Genomic DNA, 25,433 nt, shown 5'->3' with positions numbered 1-25,433 from the left:
CATCAGTAATTTTCCAGGAAACCATTGCTTATTTGAGCTAAACATGAAGCTGAAGAATTAAGCTGTCTCCACTTAGACGTTGATAACTTTGGGACCTGTATTAATCAAGGCAATTCCTTTTGCTTTCGGAAGAACCAACAGATATCGTATGCCAACTAAAATCTCAAGGAAAACAAATCATACAAGGGAATCTGACAGTTTACCATACATTTACAGACTTTGTAAGGTTGTTGTGGTATGCTTTCTTTTCATACAAATTATGGAATGAATGCGAGTGACACAGTGATGACACCAGCTAAATGGCAACATAATGCAGACGCTCGCTGCAGATGCCTACTCACAGGATGCTGCCAGCACACATGCTTCAGCGAATCTCCTACCATTTACATTCTCATTCTCCTTATCTGAGGATGCTGAGATTGCCAAAGGAACAGGAGCTCTCTGCTTCGAATCCTCGTGTACAAAGTAGCATTTTTTGTAATAATCATCTCTGTTGTTTTCTTTATTATGTTTACGTCTTTCCCCGCTCTCTCTGTGAGAGATCAGCACTTGTGCTGCCCAAAGAATAACTCCTGAGCTGACTCTTCCACAAACTCAGGCATTTGTGGAATGCAGTCTATGACATGGAAAGGCTACATCTTTCAGTCCTCTTGATTTTTCCTGAACACTGTTTCTCAACCTACAAGAATTTCTCTTTCTCAATCATTGAAGACTCAACAATTATACTCATAAAAGACAATGATGTGCCCTTCACCTGGCAACATGACCAATCAAAGTAGCATGTTTTAAGTAACAAGTAGAGGGTTTTGAAATTTTCCAATGTTTGATTTCGATAAGAGCACTTATTTGATAAGAATATTGAATAACAATTGTTAAATTAACAACCACAGGTCATTAACATTTATCAAATTATATTATTGTCTCCTAAAACTGGAAAGTATATAGAGAGGGAATATTCAATTTTACAAAAACTTCCACAGTATTTGCGGATGCTTAAGACTACTTGGGTTTCCATCTATAAAACTTCAGTTTATAACTTACACTAAAGCTTATGGTTTCTCCACCTATTTGCAAGAACTTCCATTCAAGTACAGTATTTCTGTGCCTATGGAAGCATCCTATAGTGTTGAAAATATGCTGAAAATAAGTTTATAATTTGACATGTATAAGCTATGTCAAGTCTTATAAGCTATAAGACATGTATAACCTATGATGTCAAATAAAAGTAACAAACAAATTGATGATAAAACAAACTAATTATTTTGGCTGTAAAATTTTAATTTAAAACTAATATGGCATAAACCTATTTAATTTTATTTATATTAATGCATATTTGTCATGTTACATTTCAACTTAATTAAAAATCCATTTAAGGACTAGTATGCTATGGGCCTTTTTGTCAAACAATTAAAGAAGAATATTTATTTTTATATTAGTTTTCTTGTCTACCATTGAAATTTTAACTCAGCCTTTTTATGAACAATGTTGACTAAGGAAAGACGTCTAAATTTCTCAATGAATTTAGATGAATCATTTAAGCATATATACTTATTTGTTTAGAATTCTTTTTCATCACTATTGTAAGTTTTTATTATAAGTTCTTATCTATAAATTCTCATTTAATTCTAAACAATTGGTCTGTAAGTATTATTTATAATCTTCATATATCTCATACAATTAAACTGTCCCCTGGAGGGGGAGAACTGGTGGCACTCAGAGGAAGGACAGCAAGTTACCAAGAAGAGACTTGATACCCTATGAACATATACAGGGTGAGGTAATCCCCCTCAGGAACAGTCATAGGGGAGGGGAATAAGGGGAAAATGGGAGGGAGGGAAGAATGGGAGGATACAAGGGATGGGATAACCATTGAGATGTAATAAGAATAAATTAATAAATTTTTAAAAAAATAAACAGGTTATCATACATTTTTTCATATTTTTGAAATGTTCATCTTTCAGATATGCTACTCAGACTTTTATAAATGAACAACCTTGTACCCAAACCTTTACAGTTTCTGAGTCAAGGTTCAGAATTAAATTGTATTGTTTGAATTGCACATGAAAGCAGTACAAGGCCATAAGTCTCATTGTTATACTTTGAAAACAGAGAACATTGTGTTGACTGTTAGGAGCAAATGGAAGTTATAATGAAGAGAACTTTAAAAGCAGTCTTATAAACTGTTAAATATCTCTAGCTATTCAGTGGAAACTTCATTGCTTCCATTTCAACATTAGAACCAATGAATTTTTTTGTGTGTCTTGAATTTTAAATATATGGTGATAAATTGTACCTATGTGACTACGTAAGTTAAATTTTGACTTAAACAAATTAATAGAACTTTCTGAAAGTTCTATAGGATGTGTGGTTTTATAAGTCTAAAGTAGAGGGGCTTCTCCAGAACAATGATAGTCACTTCTCTAGCACAGCATTATTGAGAACTCACTGCTGGTCCACAGGGCACCATTTTGTTTAAGCAATTATCAGGTTGATTTATTTATATCCCGCTTGTACCTGTTTGGGGCATAATGGCACAGGAATAGACTACTTTAAAAATAGGTGCCTCCAATTACAATTGAAGGGGAAGAGTTAGATGGAGGTTTAAATTATGCCAATTGCTTCTTGGAAATTGATGGGCCGGGTTGAGAAAAAGCACACATCCATGAACACACGGGGTTATTTTCTACAATTATAATCAGAAATGTTAAATTGGAACTTATAATAAAGATGAGCAGCTACTGAACCCAGTCATCACTAATCACTGAAAGGTACACAGTAGTATATTTAGTAAATGTCCTAAAGCATCATCCAGAAAGAGAATGTCAGTCCCAAAGGACTCAAGAAACTCACATAAAGATTCAGACTTATTCCAGTACGCAACATGTCACAAGCAGACAAAACTCTGGGCTAGTTTGTCTTAACATGCTTTACTTACACTCACACACAATGGGCTGTATTGAATTTATTATTACAAAAAAGCCACTTAACATATGAAATGAGTATTCTACACTTCAAATAATAAACTGTGTTTCTGTTTCTTAGGTCAGTTCTACTGCTCTGAATTGTCTAGCACTCTGAACTGTGGAAAATCTACTTTCCAATTATGGTGTGTGGCCAGGAAGCTCCATACAATGGCTTTTCCATCGAAGCCTAATAAATCACTACATTTTATAATAACTGATACATGTGCTTCTTATTTTTACTTGTTTTGTGTTAGTAATTCATCTTTGAAGATTTTTCCTGCTGATCATCATTTTCTATTATCTTCTCTTTAATTCTTTAATTATAGTGTTCTTCCCCCTTGGATAAGCATTCAGGCCATAAGTGATATTTTCTAAGTTTCAATGCCAGATTTTCTTTCATTGTTAAAATAGATTTTTTAAATTATGCTATTATTTAGTCTAGATTCCACAAATCTTTAAAATCTTTTTATTCTATTTATTTGCTGATTGTATGTGAGGCCAGCAGACTACTTGCAGTGGTTGCCTCATCCTCCCACTACTGGATACCAAGGAATCAAACTCATTTTATTAGGCTTGGTGGCAGAGTCTTTACCCTTCCAGTCATCTCAAATTCCTAAGATCCTAAAGTAACAGCATCATGCTAGATTTTTTCTACAAATATGAAATAAAAAGTAGCATTATAAGCTACCATATTTTCCTTCAATATATTGTAGATTATTACAGATATAGAATTGAGGGTGAAGATAAAAAATGAGAAAAAATATCAACACAAATACCTAATACGTGTATTTACCCTTCAAATGTGGCTTTAAATATGACTTTTAAAAATATTTATGATCTCCTCTGAGATTATATGTCCCAGTGACCTACGATAAGCTACCATATAATGACCTGTATTATTTGGGGATGCAACATAATCATTCGGGTCTACTGCAGGTCTGCATTACCACAAGCTTCTGGATACAACTGGCAACAGGACTTTCTCAACAAATGGAATTCTGCAGGACATCTCTCTCCACCCGGGCAGTTATGCATTCTTCCCCAGGGTGCCAGACTCACTTCTAAAACATGTTCTTGTATTCCTGCATTCTACCTGAGTCTACATGCTCATCTTCCACTGTACTTCCCTTGCTAGTCCCTTAAGTTGATCCACATTTCCACTTTCTCATCCTTTGTATCTATCCTAGACAATAGATTGTAATTACACTTAGTAATTATACTGTGGCTTATCTCTGTTTCATTTAGTAAAGATTTTTTTCCTGTTTATATCATCCATGTATTTTAATTACTCCAAAACAAAAAAATACCTGCAGCATACAGTGCACTCACTCATTAGTTTATCCTGATTAATGAATGAAAGATATAGAAAGTATTTTATATTAATGTATTCAGTGTGTGTGGTGTGTGTGGTGTGTGTGTGTGTGTGTGTGTGTGTGTGTGTGTGTGTGTATGTGTGTGTGTGTGTGTGTGTGTGTGTGTGTGTGTGTGTGTACGCTCACTCTTCCCATGTATTTAGAGGTCAGACAAGAACTTCCAGGACTTGGTTCTCTCCTTCCATTATAATCTGTGGTCATAGGAACATGAATGGAGAGCATGGTTTCAGGCTTGACAGTAAGTGTTTTTAACCAATGAGCCACCTCATTGTCCCGCAAAGCACATTTTACAAAATCTGTTATGTGAGATGGAAATTTCATATTTGTGCATAAATTCTCAAACTGACATACTGATTTAAGAAAAGTGCATCAACTTACACGGTAATTTTTAAATGTTACTGAAAATAAACTTTAAAGTGGTTTCTCATCTCTATAATACTATTTAAAACCCAAACAATAATCTTTGAATACTGCTTTTATTTTTGTTGCTCTATTCCTTTTTTTCCCCCTGTTCAGGTCTTTTAATGAGAATAACTGTTCTCAGTTTGCAATATCACAGTATTGCCACACACTCTTGGAGTTACTCTCGTGTCCTTTGTAAAAATGAAACCTCATTTAAAGACACAACTTTCTTTTATGGAGCAATTAATTTTCCCTTACTCTGGTTCAGTGTCTCTGTGCCATTTGGTTTCCTCAACTGAGCAATTTATGGATTATTTTTAAGCTCTACTGTCCATTACAAACAGTGGGTTCTAAAAGACTCTATCATCATCCTAAGCCTAATGAGAAAATGGCTGAAGGCAGCGCTTCAGGTTGGACTGTGACAGCCAGCTTGCTGTACTGTAATTAATAATGAAATGTTATATCTCCTGAGTTTTATGTGGAGACAGTGAAAGTGACAGGCATTATGGAGAGAAATAAATTTACATTGTAGCCTTATAAAGCATGCATAGCTTTAGGAGTTCAGGACATTTGAAATTACTGTAAGATGACAGACTTACAAGATGGTAGTTAGAAGAATATTAAAAACACCAGGCTGAAGAATCAGGAGACTGAAGGAAGAAGCCCTTCCCTCTCTGCTGCTTAATTTCTTCTTTCTAACTTCTTATTGAAGATTAAAGGTATATCTGACTTTTTCTCCAGAGTTAACCCATTTCAGTGTTAAAGCATATTTACTTGGCAAGAGTCACAAATTTCCTACCACCTTCTTTACATGATTAAAAAACAAAAACAAAAACAAAACAAAACAAAAAGCCCACAACATCCTATCTTGGTCCCAGGAACACATTATTACAAAAAAAGGAGTGTATGGAATGATATGCTTGGTGCTATTCCCACTTAGCTCTGCCCAGGGAAGTTGTTATCATTGATTGTCTATTAGTAATACTTACAAGAAGTCAACGGGACCCAGTCCAAATGAAATTCCCAATATTTCCAACTATTTATTTTTTCTTCTGAGGCATTGCCCATAGACAAGTTTCCCCCCCCCCCCACTATCTAGTTAAGAGTTCTAAACCAAATCCTCAATCTTTACAATTGTGGAGTCTATTTTTGGTAAAAGTTTAGGACGGTCATGCAAGGTAGATGAAGTGGGAAGATATGAATAAATGCTTGTATAAAAGATTGTTAAAGTTCATGACCTTATATCAGCTCAATAACAGTTCTACATTGTCATTTATCATTTCCAGTCTTTACTTTGTAAATTATGAAATTGTTAAGATTACTTTACAAGACATTTTTGGTTTCAGCACATGCCACCTACCTCAGTTTGAGTGAAAATCTTACCTGAAGATAAGAAGAGTCAAATACTGAAATTAACACCTGCTACAGAATAGCCAATACCTTATGATGAATTAAATAAAGTAGGCCTTTTAACTAATGCATACTACAGACCCTGTGAAATGATTTGAATGTGAAAACTGCCCCCTACATAGTTAAACACTTGGTAATTAGATGCCTAGGAATGTTGTTAAAATGTTGAGGGAGGGAACTTTACTGGTGACAGTGAGTCACTAGGGATGGTCCTTGAGGGCTTAAAGCCAGACTCTCCTTATTCCTTTTCTACTTCGGATGGTGCATGCAATCTGAACAGCCAGTTCTCTACAACTTCTAGAATGCATTTTTAAAAATTTCTGTCATGTTTTCCAAGCCATGATGGTCTATGTTCCCTAGTAATTTCAACCAAAATGAACCCTTCTCTCTTAAGTTGCTTTTGTCAAGATGCAATATCATAAAAATGAGAAAGTAATTAAGCACCTTTTCTTGTTTCCCTCATTACAAAATAGGATACACATTTAAGTCTGTGTTATGTGTAGTTATGTTTACACTTAGATAGTGTAAGAATTTTAATGAGCTTACTTGAAGAAAATTTCTTCATTCAAATACTGTAGGACTGATAAGTGAACTGATAATATAGGAATTGACCTTGTGATGAAAAGGATCATTTACATTATTCATCTATTTATAAATTCAAGGTAAAGTAGTCTATAAATCATCATTCAGTGTCGCCAAATTCTTCTATTCAGATTAAAATATAAATAAGAGCACACTCTTATTTCCACTGCTTTCTGGGCTTCAATTTTTATAACTAGTTTTTTTTTCCTCCTTTATTAATTTATTCTTGTTACATCTCAATGGTTATCCCATCCCTTGTATCCTCCCATTCTTCCCTCCCTCCCAATTTCCCCTTATTCCCCTCCCCTATGACTGTTCCTGAGGGGGATTACCTCCCCCTCTATATGATCATAGGGTATCAAGTCTCTTCTTGGTAACCTGCTGTCCTTCCTAGTTTTTAAAATGTCAGAAGTGTTATAAATTTACAAATTTCTGAATTTGACAGTGAATAAAACTTGAACTACAAGTTGAAGGGAATATGAGATTTAAATAATGGTTACTGTGAGACAGCTGATGGAAATATCCTCAAAGACAAGCGTTTCAAGTTAAATGACCAAAATAACCAATGGCATTTGACTGAAGATTCATACACAGTCTAGTTATAGAAAACTAATGAAAACAAACCAACATATAGAAGCATTAAAGAAAATTTACTTAATTCATACATTGTACATATGAAATTAAGGGTGGTTCTTCAAAATTACTTTTTCTGTTGTCAAACTAGCAATTTCAGTTTTATGTGTTTCAGATGGTCATCAGTGTTCTCAAAAGAACACTGCCATGTTAGACCATGTTCATTTCCAAGTGACAATAATGGTTTTATAATGAAATAAAGAATAACCAAACATTAGATGTCATCAATCAAAACCAAAGGCTCAGAGCTAATAGGTAAAATGTAGTGATGCAAGTAGAGCTTTTTCAGAATGTGCCTTAACTGGGAGCCGTAAGGAATCATGGGCCTCAAAGGAGTAGGCATCTTGGATGAAAACTTCATGTATTCTAAATTTTGGTCACTCTCCCAGTCCTTTATAATCTTCATTTCCATATTTGGTAATGTAAATTTTTCAGTATTATTTATTTCCTCCACATAATATGTGTGTCTGAAGACAAGTATCCCATATTTGTAACTACACTGGTATAGATACTCATCAGTGTTTTCATAAGGTTTGTTTCACATTGACCAAGAACAGAAATGTATATACATTATTATGTATATGTTTATTGTGTTACACTTATTGATCATCAATCTATCTATTATATGTGCGATACTATCATCTATCTTTCTTTCAGCAATGGAGAGGGTGAGAGAAGGAGATTGAAACATTCACTATGGCTTAAGAACAGGGTCCAAAATCAGCTCTCTAAACCAGCCTACTCTTTCCAGCTGTTTTAAAATTGTCAAAGGATGGACTGTGGCTTTTCATGGTGAGACACACCAAACTAATAGGGAGGACATCACTCACTGCTCACTTATATAATGAAGAAAAAATTCATACATGCATTTGTTCTAAGTTATGGAAGTCTGGGGATACCCTTTTCATTCACATGTTATATTGAAAATATGTTTCCATATTCTGTCCAGAAAGAATTCTTGAGTGAGATTTTCCCTACTGAGAGTGCAAAGACAAACAAACAAACACACAAACAAACACACAAACAAACAGCCCATACTGGGTTAGTGGTCCTTTTTCACAATGAAACTTGGAGACATAGATAGAATACGGAGAGGGCAATTTCCAATTAATCTCTACTGAGGTTTAAAGTTCTCTAAGGTAACTTTCAGAGACATTGTCCCCAGCGTGGTAGAGTTAAGAGAAGATCATAGTTCTTAAAGAGCAGAGAGTATGGAAAACCTATTGGTCACTGGGTTTAGGCTTGAATTCAATAGTAGCAGCCCAGTTCTTTCCTCGTCTCACTTTTACTTTCAGATTATGATGTCACGAGTCTACCTTGACATATTGCTGGAGCAATTTCCATGGCCATTCTTGGGTTTAATAGACGGCTAAAGATAATGAGCATGCCTGAATTAGAAGCTCCAAAATTGTGAAACAAAACAAAGCATTATTTTTAAGTTGATTCTTTCTGATATCCCTTAAATAAGAACAAACAGAAAAATCATGTGGCCATATTTATACTGGAGTGTAAAATAAGACTATGAACATATATGTAAGATATATAAAAAGTGTTATATTAATATTATTACTATGGAGCAATATGATTTATAGTGAGAATAGTAAGACATGTTTATTGTAGTTAATGTTAACTGTAAACAGTTGGCAAGAGCAATTACAGAATAATGGGGTAACAATAGCCATGAGAAGTACATCTATAGAATATATAAATCACATGAACAAAGCAATGAAGCTATTGTTTTCTTAGAAACAAAAAAAATAGGTATGTGCTATGATCAAGACAGAGAAAGATTAAAGGGTGAGCCTTGCATCCCGTGTTAACACTCAAAGCCCTAAACTTGTACGTCAATCTGCACTTTCATCAATTTTATATCCTACAGTTCACTTTCTAATAGCCTTTGAAATAAAATGACTGAGCTAATTTTGCCCAGAGCTTGATCAAATTTCCACATCAGCTGTGATTTCATTCATTTTCTAGATGGTTATAATTTTAGTCATAAGCATTAAAAATAAAAGTAGTACTTGTACAATGCTTAAGATAGGCTAAACACTTGACCTGGCATTTTTAGTGTCATTTTACTTCTTATTAATGGCAGCATTATAAAGTGGGGCATGCTTAAATCATTTATTAATGAAGGTATTGGCACATAAAATGTTTTATATCTTAAGTTCACACGGTAACAAATTGTATGTATCTTTCATATAAGAATGATTACCCTTTTTCTGACTTGCATCTTGTTTCTCGATTTCATCATATACTTATCTCATATTTCCTGAATACAACTTTGTTCATGAAAGATTTGTTCTGTCTAGTTAGCAACGTCAGTGGTTTATTTTAGTTTAAGGACTATTAATTTCAACCTTTTCTCACTTAGAAAATCTAATTCTACGGATGTATTTTAGACATTGACTTCATAGGAAGACCTACTCATTTTTATTATATGTTTATTAGTGTTTTTTTCTGCATGCACAGATGTGTTCCACACATCTTTCCGGTGCCTAGAAGGTCAAAAGAAAGCGAAGGCTCCCATGAAGCTTGAGGATCAGGTGATTTTGTTTGTTCATTTGTTTTGTTTTGTTGTGTTATGTTGTATTGTGTTTTTAACCAGAATGTGTCTTCTGGTAATCAAACTTGGGCCTTCTAAAAGAGCATCAAGTCCTCTGAACTACTGAGCCATCTCTCATGACACATGTTTCTATCTTTATAAGACTACTAGAAAAATAGCAATTGTCTAACAGTTATTACAAATATACCTCATCTTTATAAAAATACATTCAGTAAATATTTTTAGTAAAATCTATTTTACTTACAGTGGTTTAAATCTGGTTTCGCCTCTGCAAAACTGTCAAAATTTAATCCTTATGGTGAAATTCTAAAACTGTGGAAAATCTGATTGTGTTCTTAAGTGTTGTCTTTGGTAGAGGGTTAGGATGTGAGAGAAGGTTTCATAAGTTGGGTTCCTATTGCTTGAAAACTGGTGGTGTTCTGTAAAGAGAAAGAAGAGTCAGCTAGACACAGTGGAGCATTCAAGGTGTCTCTTATCATCTGATTTCTTACAGAGCCTTGGGACTCTGCCAAGATGAAGTTTATCACCAGATGTAGGCTGGTGAGTTTGGCCTCCAGAAATATAATTCAAAAAAGCCTCTTTACTTTTTAAGCTATTTAACTTCAGAAATCTGTTAAAGTTACAATAATCAGAGTAACACACATGAGCAAATGCACGTGCTTCTATCTTTCTCCAAAATTATTTATAAATGTTATCTTGGGAGGAAAGGTAAAAAGTGCCACTAGACTACTTGACTTAAACAGTTTTTACAATATGAAATGTTAATACCTTCAGTAAATTGTGAAAACTGTGCTTGTCATTGAGAGAAGAAATTGGTTAAAGTATAACTTTAAAAACTACCTTTGAAAGTAAATTACATAGACAACAGAAAAAGCAACACCTTTGATCTATTTTCATTTTTTTTCCTTCATCACAAAATCAAACATATTTCCATTATATAAGTAATTGTGCATATTTATTTGCATTTATATTATAAAGATTTACAAACATGTGAAGGCATATATGCAAAGACACAATTTTTTAAGTAAGTGGTAAATTTTTTACATTTCTACGTCATGTAATATAAGTTTGTCTTAAGTATATAAAAATATCTATATCAAACAAAAATATTATTCGTTTTCATATATAAATTCAAGAAGAAATGAGTTGGGCCATTCTCTTTGTATTACATGTTCCTTAGATGACAATGATAAAAGGTCTCCGCACTGCATAACTTTGTCAGTGTGAGATTTTTAGGACATTATCTTATTGAGTTTCATTATGCATCCTCAGCATCTATTATTCCTATTAATGCCAGAATCAACCTCCACCTTGCCCTTTTTCTTTTCTAATTGACAACAGGCAGATAATTTCTGGTCCAGATCAGGAGCGCATCTTCCCATCTAACCTTGAACATCAATCCAACAAGAGTGAATCCCATTAGCATCGGACTCATGGCTAATAAATACAAAGGTCCCATGAAGAACAATAATGCACTTTGGCTCCCCCATCAATTTTTGGCACTTGGGAAACTAAGTGTAATGAACGTTAGGTCACAGCCTGTACCTTTCACAAAATGTCTCATTTAGAGTAGCATATTAAACCTCTAAACTGGTAGTGTCAGACCCTTATATTAGTTGTCTTTCACATGGAAATGTTATTGTATATTTACCTATATGAATAAAAGCGTTTAAGTGTACAATCATATTACATTATTGATTTGTTTTTAAAATCTATCCCCAAGGCAACATACAATATTGTAGCATTTTACCATTTAGAAAATTATGACATACTGTGAAAAAAATAAACATAAAACATCAGAGGAACATTTGCCGGTCTGGACTTCTTTTGTATAATTATATGTTATGAAACTACAAAAAAAATAAAAAATTCTAAGTTTCATGCAAAACCCATATATGTTATATAACTTTAAGATACTGAGGCAAAGAAAAATAAGATTTTGATTAATACTCTATAGTTCAAAGACATAATAAAATCATGTTTGGGGTTCTTAGGTTTCAGACTATTTTCTCCTGGCATATCTTTTTCTATTTTTTCATTTCTTCTCATCTACACTCCTTTTTTAATTTAAACATATTATTCTCTTCTTATAATGGCCTCTGTGAATATCCCTAATTGAAAAAGCAAAACAGACTTATTTTAAGCAAAATTAATTTACATAGTATTCTATGAGACTGTTGTACCCATTTACCATATTTGAGGCCTTTTTCTTTAGAAAATTATTATTTTCTCTAAATGTACGATACTGGGTATGGTGGTTAGCTTTTAGCTAGTAGTTTACTACAATCTGCAGTCACAAGAGAGAGAATTATTTGCACAGCTTCCTTGGTCCAGGTTGGCCTGTGGACATGCCTATGTGGATTTGTTTATTTCGTTAATTGATGAGGGAAGACAAGTTTATTTTGAGTGACAACATTCTATGAATAGGGTATCCTAAACCAAGATAAAGATACATAGAAGTATCATGTGATCACAGAGCATGGTATCAAACTCCTTGCTGCTCTTGACTATAAAAACAATATAACCTGTGCTTTAATCAGGGCTTGCTGAGGTTTATATCCAGGAATTTTTACCCAAGTGAACCATTTTATCCATTGTTACTTTTGGTCAGGATTTTTGTCACAGCAACTGATAGGAAAACAGAACACTGAGTTACATAGGGATATTTATATGAAAATATATGTAGTTAGTCCAGCATCTCCCTCTCCACACATTTTGCTGTTCTTTCTATTTGTTTAATGCATTTCTTAAAGTAGATTTTTTTCTTTTCTTTTTATTCTAATAGGTCTGCATTTTTATATTTTTAAAGCTTTTATTTTTTACATATGCATTTATTTTTTCCAAGGTATATATTATTTTATTAATTTGTTCTTGTTACATCTCAATGGTTATCCCATCCCTTGTCTCCTCCCATTCTTCCCTCCCTCCCATTTTCCCCTTATTCCCCTCCCCTATGACTGTGACTGAGGGGGACCTCCTCCCCCTGTATATGCTCATAGGGTATCGGTGACACTCAGAGGAAGGACAGCAGGTTACATATGCATTTATATTTTTACACATATATACAATAAACTACCTACTGCAAGAAGAACTAAGGAAAATCAGGAATCATATAAATGATATGTTCATAGTGTTTTGGCTATTTGTATTTGACAACCTTGAAGAAAAACATCTTTCTTCTCTTGGTGCATCTAAAATTCTGAATGTAGATCGATATGTACCATATCTCATCATTATCAACTTAAAACGTCTATCTGGAACTAAACACATCTTAACCCCTAGACAACTAAACTTACTTGTAAAGCTAAACTGTCTGGTCTTCAACCCCATCAGAAACTTGAGAAGAAATGAAATTAGTTATTGTGTACCGAGTATACAAGGAGTGCAGGTTAGCAGCTTCCTAAATGAGATGAAGACAGAAACAGTTTGCTGCCTGAACAGTCACCAAAAACTCGAGAAATAAGTGTGGATAAAGCCTTAGACATATGGCCTAATAACTTCTCATATGAAATTGGGGATAAGATAGCCAAATGATGATTTTTAAGAAGGTTACAATTAGAATGAAGTTTTCAGATGCTGTAAGCACATTTTCTTGCTGCTATCCATTCTGTTATGGTTAAGGCTGAAGAAATGAGAGGTAGTGCAGGAGTGCCCAGTGAGAGAACATCAACCTACCTTGACAATAGAAGGCATTTTAGAAGAAAATCAATATGTATAAGTAATTTCAATCCTTTCTAGTCATTTTAAGCTAAAAGAAATATGATCCAGTTACTAGATTTTATTCATTGTCTCATAATACCTGAGAGTAGAAAGTAAGGTACATAGCAGAACACATTAGCCTCTCTAGGACAGAAGTGCAACTTAAGCAGTTGATTATTAAAGTTGAATGTATGATAATCTAGTGTTCTTATGACATGGATGACTGGACATGTTTTCTTAAGTGCTTCACTTAGCACCAAGGAGCAACCTGGAGTTTTTTTTTTTTTTTAGAATGCAATCAGTTATTTTTTTTCTTACACTAAATTCTAAATTTTCTATAAGATTCTTACTGTTATGTCTCATAGAAATATCATAAAACTTGGAAGAAATTGATAATTTGAAATCAATTTATATTTTTAACAAAGAAGAAAATAAGACCTATATCTGATTTTCTGTTCAAAGACCTAATCTAAATAAATTAGATTTTTTCATGTTTAATGAGCTAATTCCTGAAGTGCTTCCACTAGAAAATCCATGTTAAAATATTTCTGAGCCATATTAGGTCTCAAAAGCTTATGCTGTGCCCAGGCCATGGCAAACAAAAACCTGACGTTTTCATCTCTTACTCTTGAGCGACAACATTCTCCATGCTTTGTAAACAATGTGGATATATAATATAGGGATGTTGCCATTGTCCTAGACTCCACAACTGCTCTACTGAGCTAAAATAGATGTGAGTTTATAAAAACAGAAAATCCTTTTTCACAGTCAAAGGGTCTGCAAAGGCTATGGCAAAGACAACAGTGCATTTAGTGTTTAGTAAGGGCCCATGTCTTTTTAGACATAGATTTTTGAACAGTATAATCACAAGTTGGATAATGTTGTCTATATGGGTTGCTATTCAGAATATCCTGCCTTCTAAAACATAATTACCTACCAAAAGCCTCATTTCTAAATACCACCTTGTTGGGAAGTGGTTAAGATTCCAATGTGATTTTTTTTTTTTGGAGAAGAGACACAATTGTTTGTGTGTGTGTGTGTGTGTGTGTGTGTGTGTGTGTGTGTGTGTGTTACTAAAATACATTACTTAATGTGATTATAAAAGGAAAGACCTTCTAATATTTGAAGGCCAAAATAGAGAGGGAAAAAGTTTGTCTAAAATCAAAGGTCAGAAGTCTGGGAGAGCAGATGTAATTTCCCTACTCCAAAGTCAATGAAGCAAGTACATTAGGACACTTAATAATTGTCATTTTGACATGATCTAGAACCAACCAAAAGACACACATCTGAGGGTTTTTCTAGGTTAAGATAGTTTTCCCCAGTACCTTAGAGAGATTCTTAGTAGTACACTTGTGTTGGCTAGTGTCCTGGTCTGAAAGAAAAGAAACCATCATTAGCAATTATCATTCTGCTTCCTGGGCTTGAAAGCAATGGGGTCCAGCAACACAAATCCTGCTGCCACTGTGGCATCCATGCAAGGATGGACTGTATCCCTTAGGTCAGCTGAAGGAAACCTTTCTCTCTTAAGTTGCTTTTGGTTGATATTGTCTCACAACAGTAAGAAAAGTAAGACACCATGAAAAGCCAATGATTCAGGTAGTGTCTGAAGGTGAGAAGAATTCAACGTCCCAGTTCAAGTAGGACAAACAACACAACAAAAAAAATAAATGTCTGAGACATTTTTTTCTAATCCTTTGTCTGCCTGAAGTATGGTCACCTTAGCAATAACAAGTTAGGTACCTAATTTATGATGCAAATACAAATCATGCTACTAATATACCCAAAGAGTTATATATAATAAACTTAAATGGTGTTTATCTCTTTATTCTGAGGAAAAGTAACCATATCAAAACATTTTTGAGATATTTTCTTCTATAAACTATTGGTAAAGAGCAATGTGTAATATGTCACAATGCAGACAGTATGGGAGGAATAGAAAAACAAATTATTTACTAATTAAGAGGTGTTTTTTGTACACCTTAGTAAGAATATAGACCAGGGGGAACGACCTTAAAAACATCAGCAAATGACAGAAATATATTAAAATATAAGACCATAGACTAAAATAATTCAAGAATGACAGTAAACATTGAACCCCTACCCAGATCTAGCCAATGGACAGGACATTCTCCACAATTGAGTGGAGAGTGGGGACTGACTTTCCCATGAACTCTGGTGCCCCATATTTGACCATGTCCCCTCGATGGGGAGGCCTGGTGGCACTCAGAGGAAGGATAGCAGGCTACCAAGAAGAGACTTGATACCCTATGTGCATATACAGGGGGAGGTAATCCCCCTCAGGAACAGTCATAGGGGTGGGGAATAAGGGGAAAATGGGAGGGAGGGAAGAATGGGAGGTTACAAGGGATGGGATAACAATTGAGATGTAATATGAATAAATTAATAAAAAAATGACATTTAAGCACTAATTGGCTACCCAGGGAGGTTTGACTCACATATATATGAAATACAGTTTCTGTAGCGATCAATGAGTTCAAAACAGGGATGTGTTTTCGTTTGTGGAGTCTGTGAAGTGCCTAGATGTTTGGTTAGATAGCAGTCTGCATGTATTAGTGTTGATAAGTTTCTGTGTAAGATTACCAGTTGCATCATTAGAGTTTGGAAATTGATTGTCTGTGTCTAAATTATGTGGTGAGTTCTCAATTACTTGAAAATCTAGACAAAGCATAAAATTTGATCCATACATACCTAAGAGACAATATTTCCCATCTCACTATTAGCATCAGTTTCACATTTTCAGACATCAACTGAAGAATGGATTCTAAGGTTCCGAGATTTCATATTTCACACCTGACTTAATCCAGCTCTGTTACTTTTAAGACCTTCAATTCAGATTAGATTTTCACCACCCATCTCCTGGCTCTGCACTGTGCCAACACCTCCTGCAGAACTTGATAATTCTTAGCCTTGAAATCAATTCTCTAATCTCCAGCTTGTAATCAAGTTTCAAAAGAAATTTAACAACCAAGCCCCCTGTAGTTACTGTCTGAAATAGCAGCAGCTAGTGTAGATGCTGTGAGAATGGTGGTTGTAAACTATTCCAGAGAAACAGAAGTCAGGACAAAAGAAAATAATGTGAGGCAGTTTCCCCCCCGTATATGTACTAAATACACATCTCTCTTATTTAAAATCTTTATGTGTACTTTCCATATAAACGTCTTTATAAAAAATCTTAAGATCATTATTGCCTTTTTCCAAGATTTGAGGTATTAGAAACTGTCCATTGAGAGTATTATAATAGCACTCATTTTTTTTTTCAGGCTTCCAAACTGTGTTTTTTAAAATTTTTTTTATTAATTTATTCTTGTTACATCTCAATGGTTATCCCATCCCTTGTATCCTCCCATTCTTCCCTCCCTCCCATTTTCCCCTTATTCCCCTCCCCTATGACTGTTCCTGAGGGGGATTGCCTCCCCCTGTATATGCTCATAGGGTATACCACTCATTTTTGACAAAAAAAAAGATTATTCTTATTCCTTTTTATTAATTTATTTAATCACTTCTCAGCCTGATCAAAAACCCCTCCTTCTTCTCCTCCAAGTCCCACCCTCACATCACCTTCCCTCCACTTTCTTTATCCTTCTGCTTAGAGAAGTGTACCAATGCCCCTTGGCACATTCAAGTTGCCGCAGGACTGAGCACTTCCTCTCCCACTAAGGCCATAAAAGGGAGACCCGCATTGGGAAATGCATCCAAAGGCTGGCAACAGAGTCAGAGAGAGCCCCTGCTCCAATCGTTAGGGGACCCACATAAACACCAAGCTGAATATCTGCTATTCACGTGAAGGGTGCCTAATTCCAACCCATGCATGCTCTTTGGTTGGTGGTCCAGTCTCTGTAAGCCTCCGCGGTCCCAGGTTAGTTTCCTCTGTAAGTATTCTCATGGCGTTGTTGACCCTTCAGGCTCCCTCAATCCTTCCTTTCACTCTTCCTGAAGTAACCGTGGACTCCAATTGTTTAGTTGTGCGTGTTTTGGTCCTTTTCCACCAGCTGCTAGATGAAGCCTCTCAGAAGACAATTAAGCTAGGTTCCTGTCTGCAATCGTTAGCAGTGTATCATTAAATAGTATCAGGGGTTGCTCTCTTCCATGAGGTTGGTCTCAAAATTGGACCAGTCGTTGATTGGCCATTCTTATTCTCTGCTTCATCTTTACCCCTACACTTACTGTACTCAGGACAAATTTTGGGGCAAAGATTTTGTGGGTGGGTTGCTGCCCTCTTTCTCCACTGGAAATCCTGCCATGCTACAGGGGTGATCACTTCTGGATCCATATCCCATGCTGCTCGGAGTCTCAACTATGGCCACCTCCATAGACCCGCCCCAGGAGCCTGGCCCCTTCCCAGAGATGCCCCCACCCTGATTTTCATTCTCTCTCCCAGCACTTCCCTCATCAGCACTTATTTCCCCACACCTGAACCCTGTATCTGTCCTCCATACCGCATCTCCCACCCAGTAACCTCTCTCCATCTGTTTCAGACGTATATTTTATTACCACTTTTTATTGAGATTCAGGCATCCTTCCTTGGGCTGTCTTCGTTACCTAGCTTTTTTAGGTCTGTGGATTGTAGAATGGTTATCCTGTATTTTGTGGATAATATCTACTTATAAGTGAGTACATACCGTGCTTATATTTCTGGGCCAAGGTTAATTCACTCAGGGTTATCTTCTCTTGTTCCATTCATTTTTCTGCAAATTTCATGATGTCCATGTTTTTAATAGTGGAATAGTATTTCATTGTGGAAATATACCACATTTTCTTTATCTATTTTTCATTTGAAGGACACCTGTGTTGTTTCCAGTTTCTGTCTGTTACAAATAAAGCTGCTCTTAGTATAGTTGAGCAAGTGTCCTTATGGTATGGTGGAATATTTTGGGGGCATATTCCCAGGAATGGTATCACTGGGTCTTGAGTAGGCATAAGTTTATTGTATAATTCAAATGTTGATTATTATACCCCCATATATAGATGCAATCCTTGTTCTGAGAATCTCCAATCTCAAAGTCGTGCAAACACTGCTCCCAAAAATGTCTCCAATATGCCAATAAAGCAGCTTACAACCTACTTCTCAGCAGGAAAGAAAACAGAGCTGGACTTCCTGACAGCAGAGGAAGGAGCAAGAGGAGGAAGTAAGGGACTGAGCTAAGGGAGAGGTTTAGGGGACATCAGGAGAGGTGCTGGAAGAGGGAAAAGTACAAATTGCAGGTATCTCTGGGATGTACACTGGAGAGAAACCACATTAGCTTAGAGGGTGAAGAATAGAGTAATAACTGCTCAGGTATTGTGTTGGGAAGCTTATTATTGAACAAACATAGAAGAGTCTCAGTTATTTGTGTAATAGCCAGGTTAAGAGAAAAACTGAAAAAGAAGCACAGTTCCATAAAAATAACTTTAATAAAACTATTCCCAATTTTCTGAGAAAGCAACAGATTGACTTCCTAACCAGTTATCAAAGTTCCAAAGTAGTTATCAAAGTTCCACTCCCGTTAGGAATGGAGGAGAGCTCCCTTTGCTCCACGTCCTCGCCAGCATGTGCTGTCACTTTAGGGTTTGATCATAGCCATTCCTACAGTTGTAAGGTAGAATCTCAGAGTCATTTTTATTTGCATTTCCCTGATGACTAAGGACTCTGAACATTTCTTTAAGTGCTTCTCATCTATTAGAGATTCCTCAGTTAAGAATTCTCTGTTTTGCTCTGTACTTCTTTTTTTAAATGGGTTATTTGGTTTGTTGGTGTTTAATTTCTTGAGTTCTTTCTATATTTTGGATATTAGCCCTCTATTGGCTGTGGAATTGGTCAAAATATTTTTCCATTCTGTATACTGCCATTTTGTTCTATTAACAGTGTCCTTTGCCTTCCAGAAGCTTCTCAGTCTCATGAGGTCCCGTTTATTAATTGCTGATATTAGAGCATGAACTGTTGGTGTTCTGTTTAAGAAGTTGTCTCCTGTGCCAAAGAATTCAAAGCTATTCCCCAGTTTCTCTTGTTTTAGATTTAGTGTATCTGGTTTTTTTGTGTTGAGGTCTTTGATCCACTGGATTTGAGGTTTGTGCAGGGTGATAAATATAGATCTATTTGCATTCTTCTATTTGCGTACAACCAGTTAGATGAGCACCATTTGTTGAAGAAGCTTTCTTTCGTATGGTCTTGGGCTTTTGTAAAAATTCAAGTTTCTGTAGGTCTGTGGATTTATTTCTGGGTCTTTGATTAGATCACACTGATCAGCCTGATTCTGGTTCTTTGAAGTGAAGTTGCTAGAGGTGTATTTCTCTGTTCTGACAGCTATACCTGCCTCCTACTACAAAGAACTAGGCCCTAAGTGGCCTATATTTGTCTTATGTCACCAAAAGAACATCACACTTGCTTTGTGCTTAAGAAAACTGAGTCAAAATTCTGTCTCTTATTGTCTGATCAGTGCTTGGACAGTTACTTAATCTTTTCAAGTTTCAATCTCATTCATGCAATGGCTATTTGTTGACATCCAGTTAGATGATCACCACTGGTTGAAGATGCTTTTTTTTTTTATGGTCTTGGCTTCTTTGTCAAAATTCAGGTGTCTTTGGTTTGTGGATTGATTTCTGGATCTTTGATTAGATTACACTAACCAACCTAACTATTTCTATGCCATGTTGTTTCTATTACTACTGCTCTGTGATACTCCTTAAAATCAGGGATGGTCGAGTGGTGGTGGCGCATGCCTTTAATCCCAGCACTCAGGAGGCAGAGGCAGGTGGATCACTGTGAGTTTGAGCCCAGCCTGGTCTACAAAGCAAGCCAAGGCTACACAGAGAGACCCTGTCTCAGAAAAACAAAACAAAACAAAACAAAACAACAACAACAAAAAAGAAACAAGAAAAAGAAATCAGGAATGGTGATATGTCCATAAACTCTTTTCTTATACAGGATTGTTTTAGCTGTACTGAGTTTTTTATTTTTCCATATAAAGATAAGAATTGTTCTTTCAAGGTCTGTAATGTATTGTGTTGGAATTTTGATGTGAATTGCTTTGAATCTGTAGACTGTTTTTGGTAAAATGACCATTTTTTCCTATCTTAATTAATAATACGTGAGCATGGGTGATCTATCCATCTTCTCATGTCTCTTCAGTTTCTATCTTCAGAGACTTGAAATTCTTGTCATAGAAGTCAATCAATTATTGGGTTAGAGTTACACAAAGATATTGTATATTATTTCTGGCTGTTGTGAAGAGTGTTGTTTTCTAATTTCTTTCTTATTCTATTTTCACTTCTAGTAAAGAAAGCCAATGATTTTTTTTTTTTAGTTAATTTTGTATCCAGCTACTGTTCTCAAGGTGTTTATCAACTGTCAGAGTTCTCTCGTAAAATTTTTGGGGTCACTATTGTATACTATCATATTATCTGTTAATAGTTATACCTTCACTTCCTCCTTTCTAATTTATATTCCATGTATCTCCACTTACAGGGAATTGGTCTGAAAATTTCTTTGTTTGTTGAGTCTTTTTGTAGTGTAGGTATCAGGGTTACTGAAGCCTCATATAATGTGTGTGACAATGTTCCATCTACTTTTATTTTGTGCAATAATTTGAGGAGTATCAACATTAGTTTTTCTATGAACATCTGGTAGAATTCTGGCCTAAAACTATCTGCCTGTGGCTTTTTTCCTTCTATTTCCTTAAGGTTTATAGTCCCACTTAAATGGCTTGTGTCATCTTGATTCAACTTTGGTAAATGGTACCTATCAAGAAATTTTTTTTTCATTTCATTTAGATTATCCAATTTTGTTCTATACAGGCTTTTTCTGTATTGGTTGTTACATCCTACTTTTCATTTCTGATATTGTTAATTTGGATACTGTCACTCTGCCTTTTAGTTAGTTTAGCTAAGGGTTTGTGTATCTTGTTAATGTTTTCAATGAACCAAGTCTTAGTTTCATTGATTCTTTGTATTGTTCTCTTTGTTTCTAAGTTTTTTACTTTACCCCCTGAGTTTGACCTTAGGTTTTTTTTCTACTTTTTGTTCTACATCTTTCAGGTTCCCTGTTAAGTTGCTAGTATAAGATCTCTCCATTTTCTTTATTAAAGCAGTTAGAGTAACAAAATTTCATTTTAGCACAGCTTTTATTATGTCCCATAAGTTTGGATAGGTTGTGCTTTCATTTTCATTGAATTCTAGTAAGTCTTTAATATGTACTTTACTGATTCCCAGAGCCAGTGGTCACTGAGTAGAGATTGTTCAAATTACATAAGATTGTAGGCTTTCTGTTTGTATTATATTTTTGAAATTCAGTTTTAATCCATGGTGGTATGATAAGATTTAAGGAGTTATTTCAATTTTCTTGTGCCCATTGAGGCTTTATTTGTGACCATCTATGCAATGAATTTTTAAGTTTATATGATGTGCTAAGGAGAAGATACATTCATTTGTGCTTGAATGCAAGGTTATATAGATATCTGTTAGGGCAATTGATTCATAACAATTATTACTTTCATTATTTCTCGGTTTAGTTTCTGATTTTTAGACCTGTCCATTGGTGAGAGAGTGATATTGAAGTACTCCACTATTAATGTGTGGTTTTTGATGTGTGATTAAACTTTATAATGATTCTTTTGGGATGTAGGTACCCTTGCATCTGGGTCATAGCTATTTAGAACTGAAACACCATCTTGATGTAGTTTTTCCTTGATGGGTACGAAGTGTCCTTCCTCATCTCTCTTGCCTAATTTTGGTTCAAAGCCTATTTTATGAAATACTAGAATGACTAACACCTCTTGCTTCTTATGTCCATTGTCTTGAAAAACTTTTTCAAGCTATTTGCTCTGAGGTAATGTCTATCTTTGTTGCTGAGGTGTGTTTCTTGTAAGCAGAAGATTGATGGATCCTATTTTCACATCTATTCTATGAGTCTGCGTCTTTTTATTGAAAATTTGAATCCATTGATGTTGAGAAATATTAATGACCAATAACCAACAATTTCCATTACTTTGATGTTGGTGTGTGTGTGTGTGTGTGTGTGTGTGTGTGTGTGTGTATGAGAGAGAGAGAGAGAGAGAGAGAGAGAGAGAGAGAGAGAAGAGAAGAGAAGAGAAAGAGGGATTCCCTTCTCTTGTTTTTTGTTTAGTTTTGTTTCTTGGATTTATTTTCATTTTTCATTTTTTGAGACAGGATTTCTTTGTGTAGCCTTGGTTGTCCTAGAACTCACTATGTAGACAAGTCTGACCTCAAAGTCAGAGATCTTCATGCCTGTGTCACCTAAGTGTTGGGATTAAAAACAAGTTGCCACCACCATCTTTATCCTTATCTTAGTTTTGCTGGTATGGGTCATTACTTCCCCTGTTTTCTTGGGAATACTTAGCATCCTTGGGTTGCAATTTTCTTTCTACAATCTTCTGTGGGTCTTTATTTATGGATAAATATAGTTTAAGTTTCAGTTTAATATTATTTATACATATATTAATTTATTCAGATTATATCTCAATTGTTATCCCATCCATTGTATCCTCCCATTCCTCCCTCTCTCCCACTTTCCCCGTATTCTCCTCCCCTATGACTGTGACTGGGGGGAACTTCCTCCCCCCTATATATGCTCATAGGTTATCAGGTCTCTTCTTGGTAGCCTGCTATCCTTCCTCTGAGTGTCACCAGGTCTCCCCATCTGGGGAAGGTGGCCAAATATGAGGTACCAGAGTTCTTGGGAAAGTCAGTCCCCACTCTCCACTGAACTATGGAGAATGTCCTGTCCATTGGCTAGATCTGAGTGGGGGTTCGAAGTTTACTGCACATATTCTTCTTAGCTGGTGCCATAGTTTGAGGAAGACCCCTAGGCCCAGATCTGTCTGTCATAATGTTCTTCTTGTAGTTTTCTAGGACCCTCTGGATCCTTCTATTTCCCCATTCTCCCATGTTTCTCTCACCTAGAGTCCCAGTAGGATGTCCTCCCTTCTGTCCCACTTTCCTTGTGAGTGAAGACTTTCATGGGACATGCCCCTTGGGCTAGTGTCCAGATATAAGTGACTATATACCATTTCAGTCAGCTTCTGGGTTAACTCACTCATTATGATTATTTATAGTTCAATCCATTTGTCCACAAATTTTGGGAATTCCTTGTTTTTAATAGATGAGTAGTATTCCATAGTGTAAATGTACCACAGTTTCTTTATCCATTCTTATACTGGGGGACACCTCCAGGCTCTGGCTATTATGAATAAGGCCGCTATGATCATGACTGAGCATATTTCCTTTTTGTGTGCTGGAGCATCTTCTGGGTATATTCCGAGGAGTGGAATAGCTGGGTCTTGATGAAGCCTTATTCCCAGATTTCTGAGATAGCACCATATAGATTTCCAAAGTCAGTGTACTAGTTTGCATTCCTACCAGTAATGAAGGAGTGTTCCTCTTTCTCCACATCCTCACCAATATGTGGTGTCACCTGAATTTTTGATTATAGCCATTCTGATGGGTGTAAGATGGAATCTCAGAGTTGTTTTGGTTTGCATTTCCCTGATGACTAAGGAGGCTGAGCATTTCTTTAAGTGTTTCTCAGCCATTCGATATTCCTCTGTTGAGAATTCTGTTTAGTTCCAAGCCCTATTTCTCAGTTAGTTTATTTGGTTTGGTAGTGTTTTATTTCTTGAGTTCTTTATATATTTTGGATATTAGACCTTTTTCGTCCAATGTAGGGTTGGTGAAGATCTTTTCCCAGTATGTAGGCTATTGCTTTGTTCTGTTGACAGTATTTCCTGCTTTACAGAAGCTTCTCAGCCTTGACCTTAAGGCCTGGGATGTTTGTGTTCTGTTCAGGAAGTTGTGTCTTGTGCCAATGTTTTCCAGGCTCTTCCCCACTTTTTATTCTAATCAGTTTAGTGTCTCTGGCTTTATGTTGAGGTCTTTGATCCACAAGGTTTAATATTAAAACCTCGTTTTCTCCATCTCTGATAGCTGAAAGTTTTGCTGGGTAGTCTGGGTTGACATCTGTGGTCAGTTAGTGTCTGCATGACATCTGTTCAGGACTTTCTGGCTTTCAAGTCTCTTTTGAGAAGTTGGGTCTAATTCTGAGAGGCCTGCTTTTATATGTTACTTGACCTTTCTCCAGTCCTGCCTTTACATTTCTTTCTTTGTTTTGCAGATTTAGTGTTTTGATTACTATGTGATAGGAGGATTTCCTTTTCTGGTCTAATCTGTTATTTTGTAAGCTTTTTAAATGTTTTTAGGCATCTGTTTCTTTAGGTTAGGCAAATTATCTTATAAGACTATTTTGGAAATATTTTCTGGGAGGTGGAGCTGGGATTCTTCTTATTCTACTCTTATTATTCTTAGTTTTTTTTTTATGGTGTCTTATATTTCTTAGATGTTTTGTGTCAGGAACATTTTAGATTTAATATTTTTTGACAGATGTACCGATTTCTTCAGTGGTATCTTCTCTATATGGTATTGTCTCTTCCCTCTCATTCTTTGGCTGATGCTTCATTCTGTTTTTCCTGTTCTCTTCCCTAGGCTTTTCATCTCCAGGATGTTTTCATTATTGATTCAATTTTTATTATAAGGTCTTGAAAAGTTTTATTCATTTCCTTTACCTGTTAATTGTAATTTCTTGTATTTCTTTAAGGGATTTATTCATTTTCTCTTTAAAAACCTCTATCATCTTTATAAGGCTGGAATTAAAATAATTTTATTGTGCTTCAGTTGTGTTAGGTTGTCCAGGGCTTGCTATACTTAGACTGCTGGGTCCTAGTGGTACCATATTACACTAGCTCTTGTTGATTGAGTTCTCAAGCTGGCCATTAGCCTGGTTCGTTGGATGTTCCTGAT

General features: G+C 35.6%; 1 protein-coding gene across 10 annotated transcripts in view; it reads left to right on the top strand.

Annotated features, from left to right (window-relative positions):
• Nucleotides 1-25,433, top strand: part of CDH12 (cadherin 12) — a 1,018,075-nt gene that overhangs the window by 663,638 nt on the left and 329,004 nt on the right. Inside the window, exons 1-3 of one of the 10 annotated variants that reach the window (XM_084781269.1) lie at nt 8,034-8,155; nt 9,836-9,909; nt 10,423-10,469. The exons of the other annotated variants lie outside the window; for them this stretch is intronic. The gene's annotated coding sequence lies outside the window, so the exon portion shown is untranslated. Of the gene's footprint in view, nt 1-8,033; nt 8,156-9,835; nt 9,910-10,422; nt 10,470-25,433 lie in introns of those variants that run through there. 10 annotated transcript variants of the gene reach the window in all.

This window comes from Acomys minous (genome assembly GCF_964271855.1).
Source record: "Acomys minous genome assembly, chromosome: 5".
NCBI classification, from domain to species: Eukaryota; Metazoa; Chordata; class Mammalia; order Rodentia; family Muridae; genus Acomys; species Acomys minous.
This window is presented reverse-complemented; position numbering and strand designations above follow the sequence as displayed.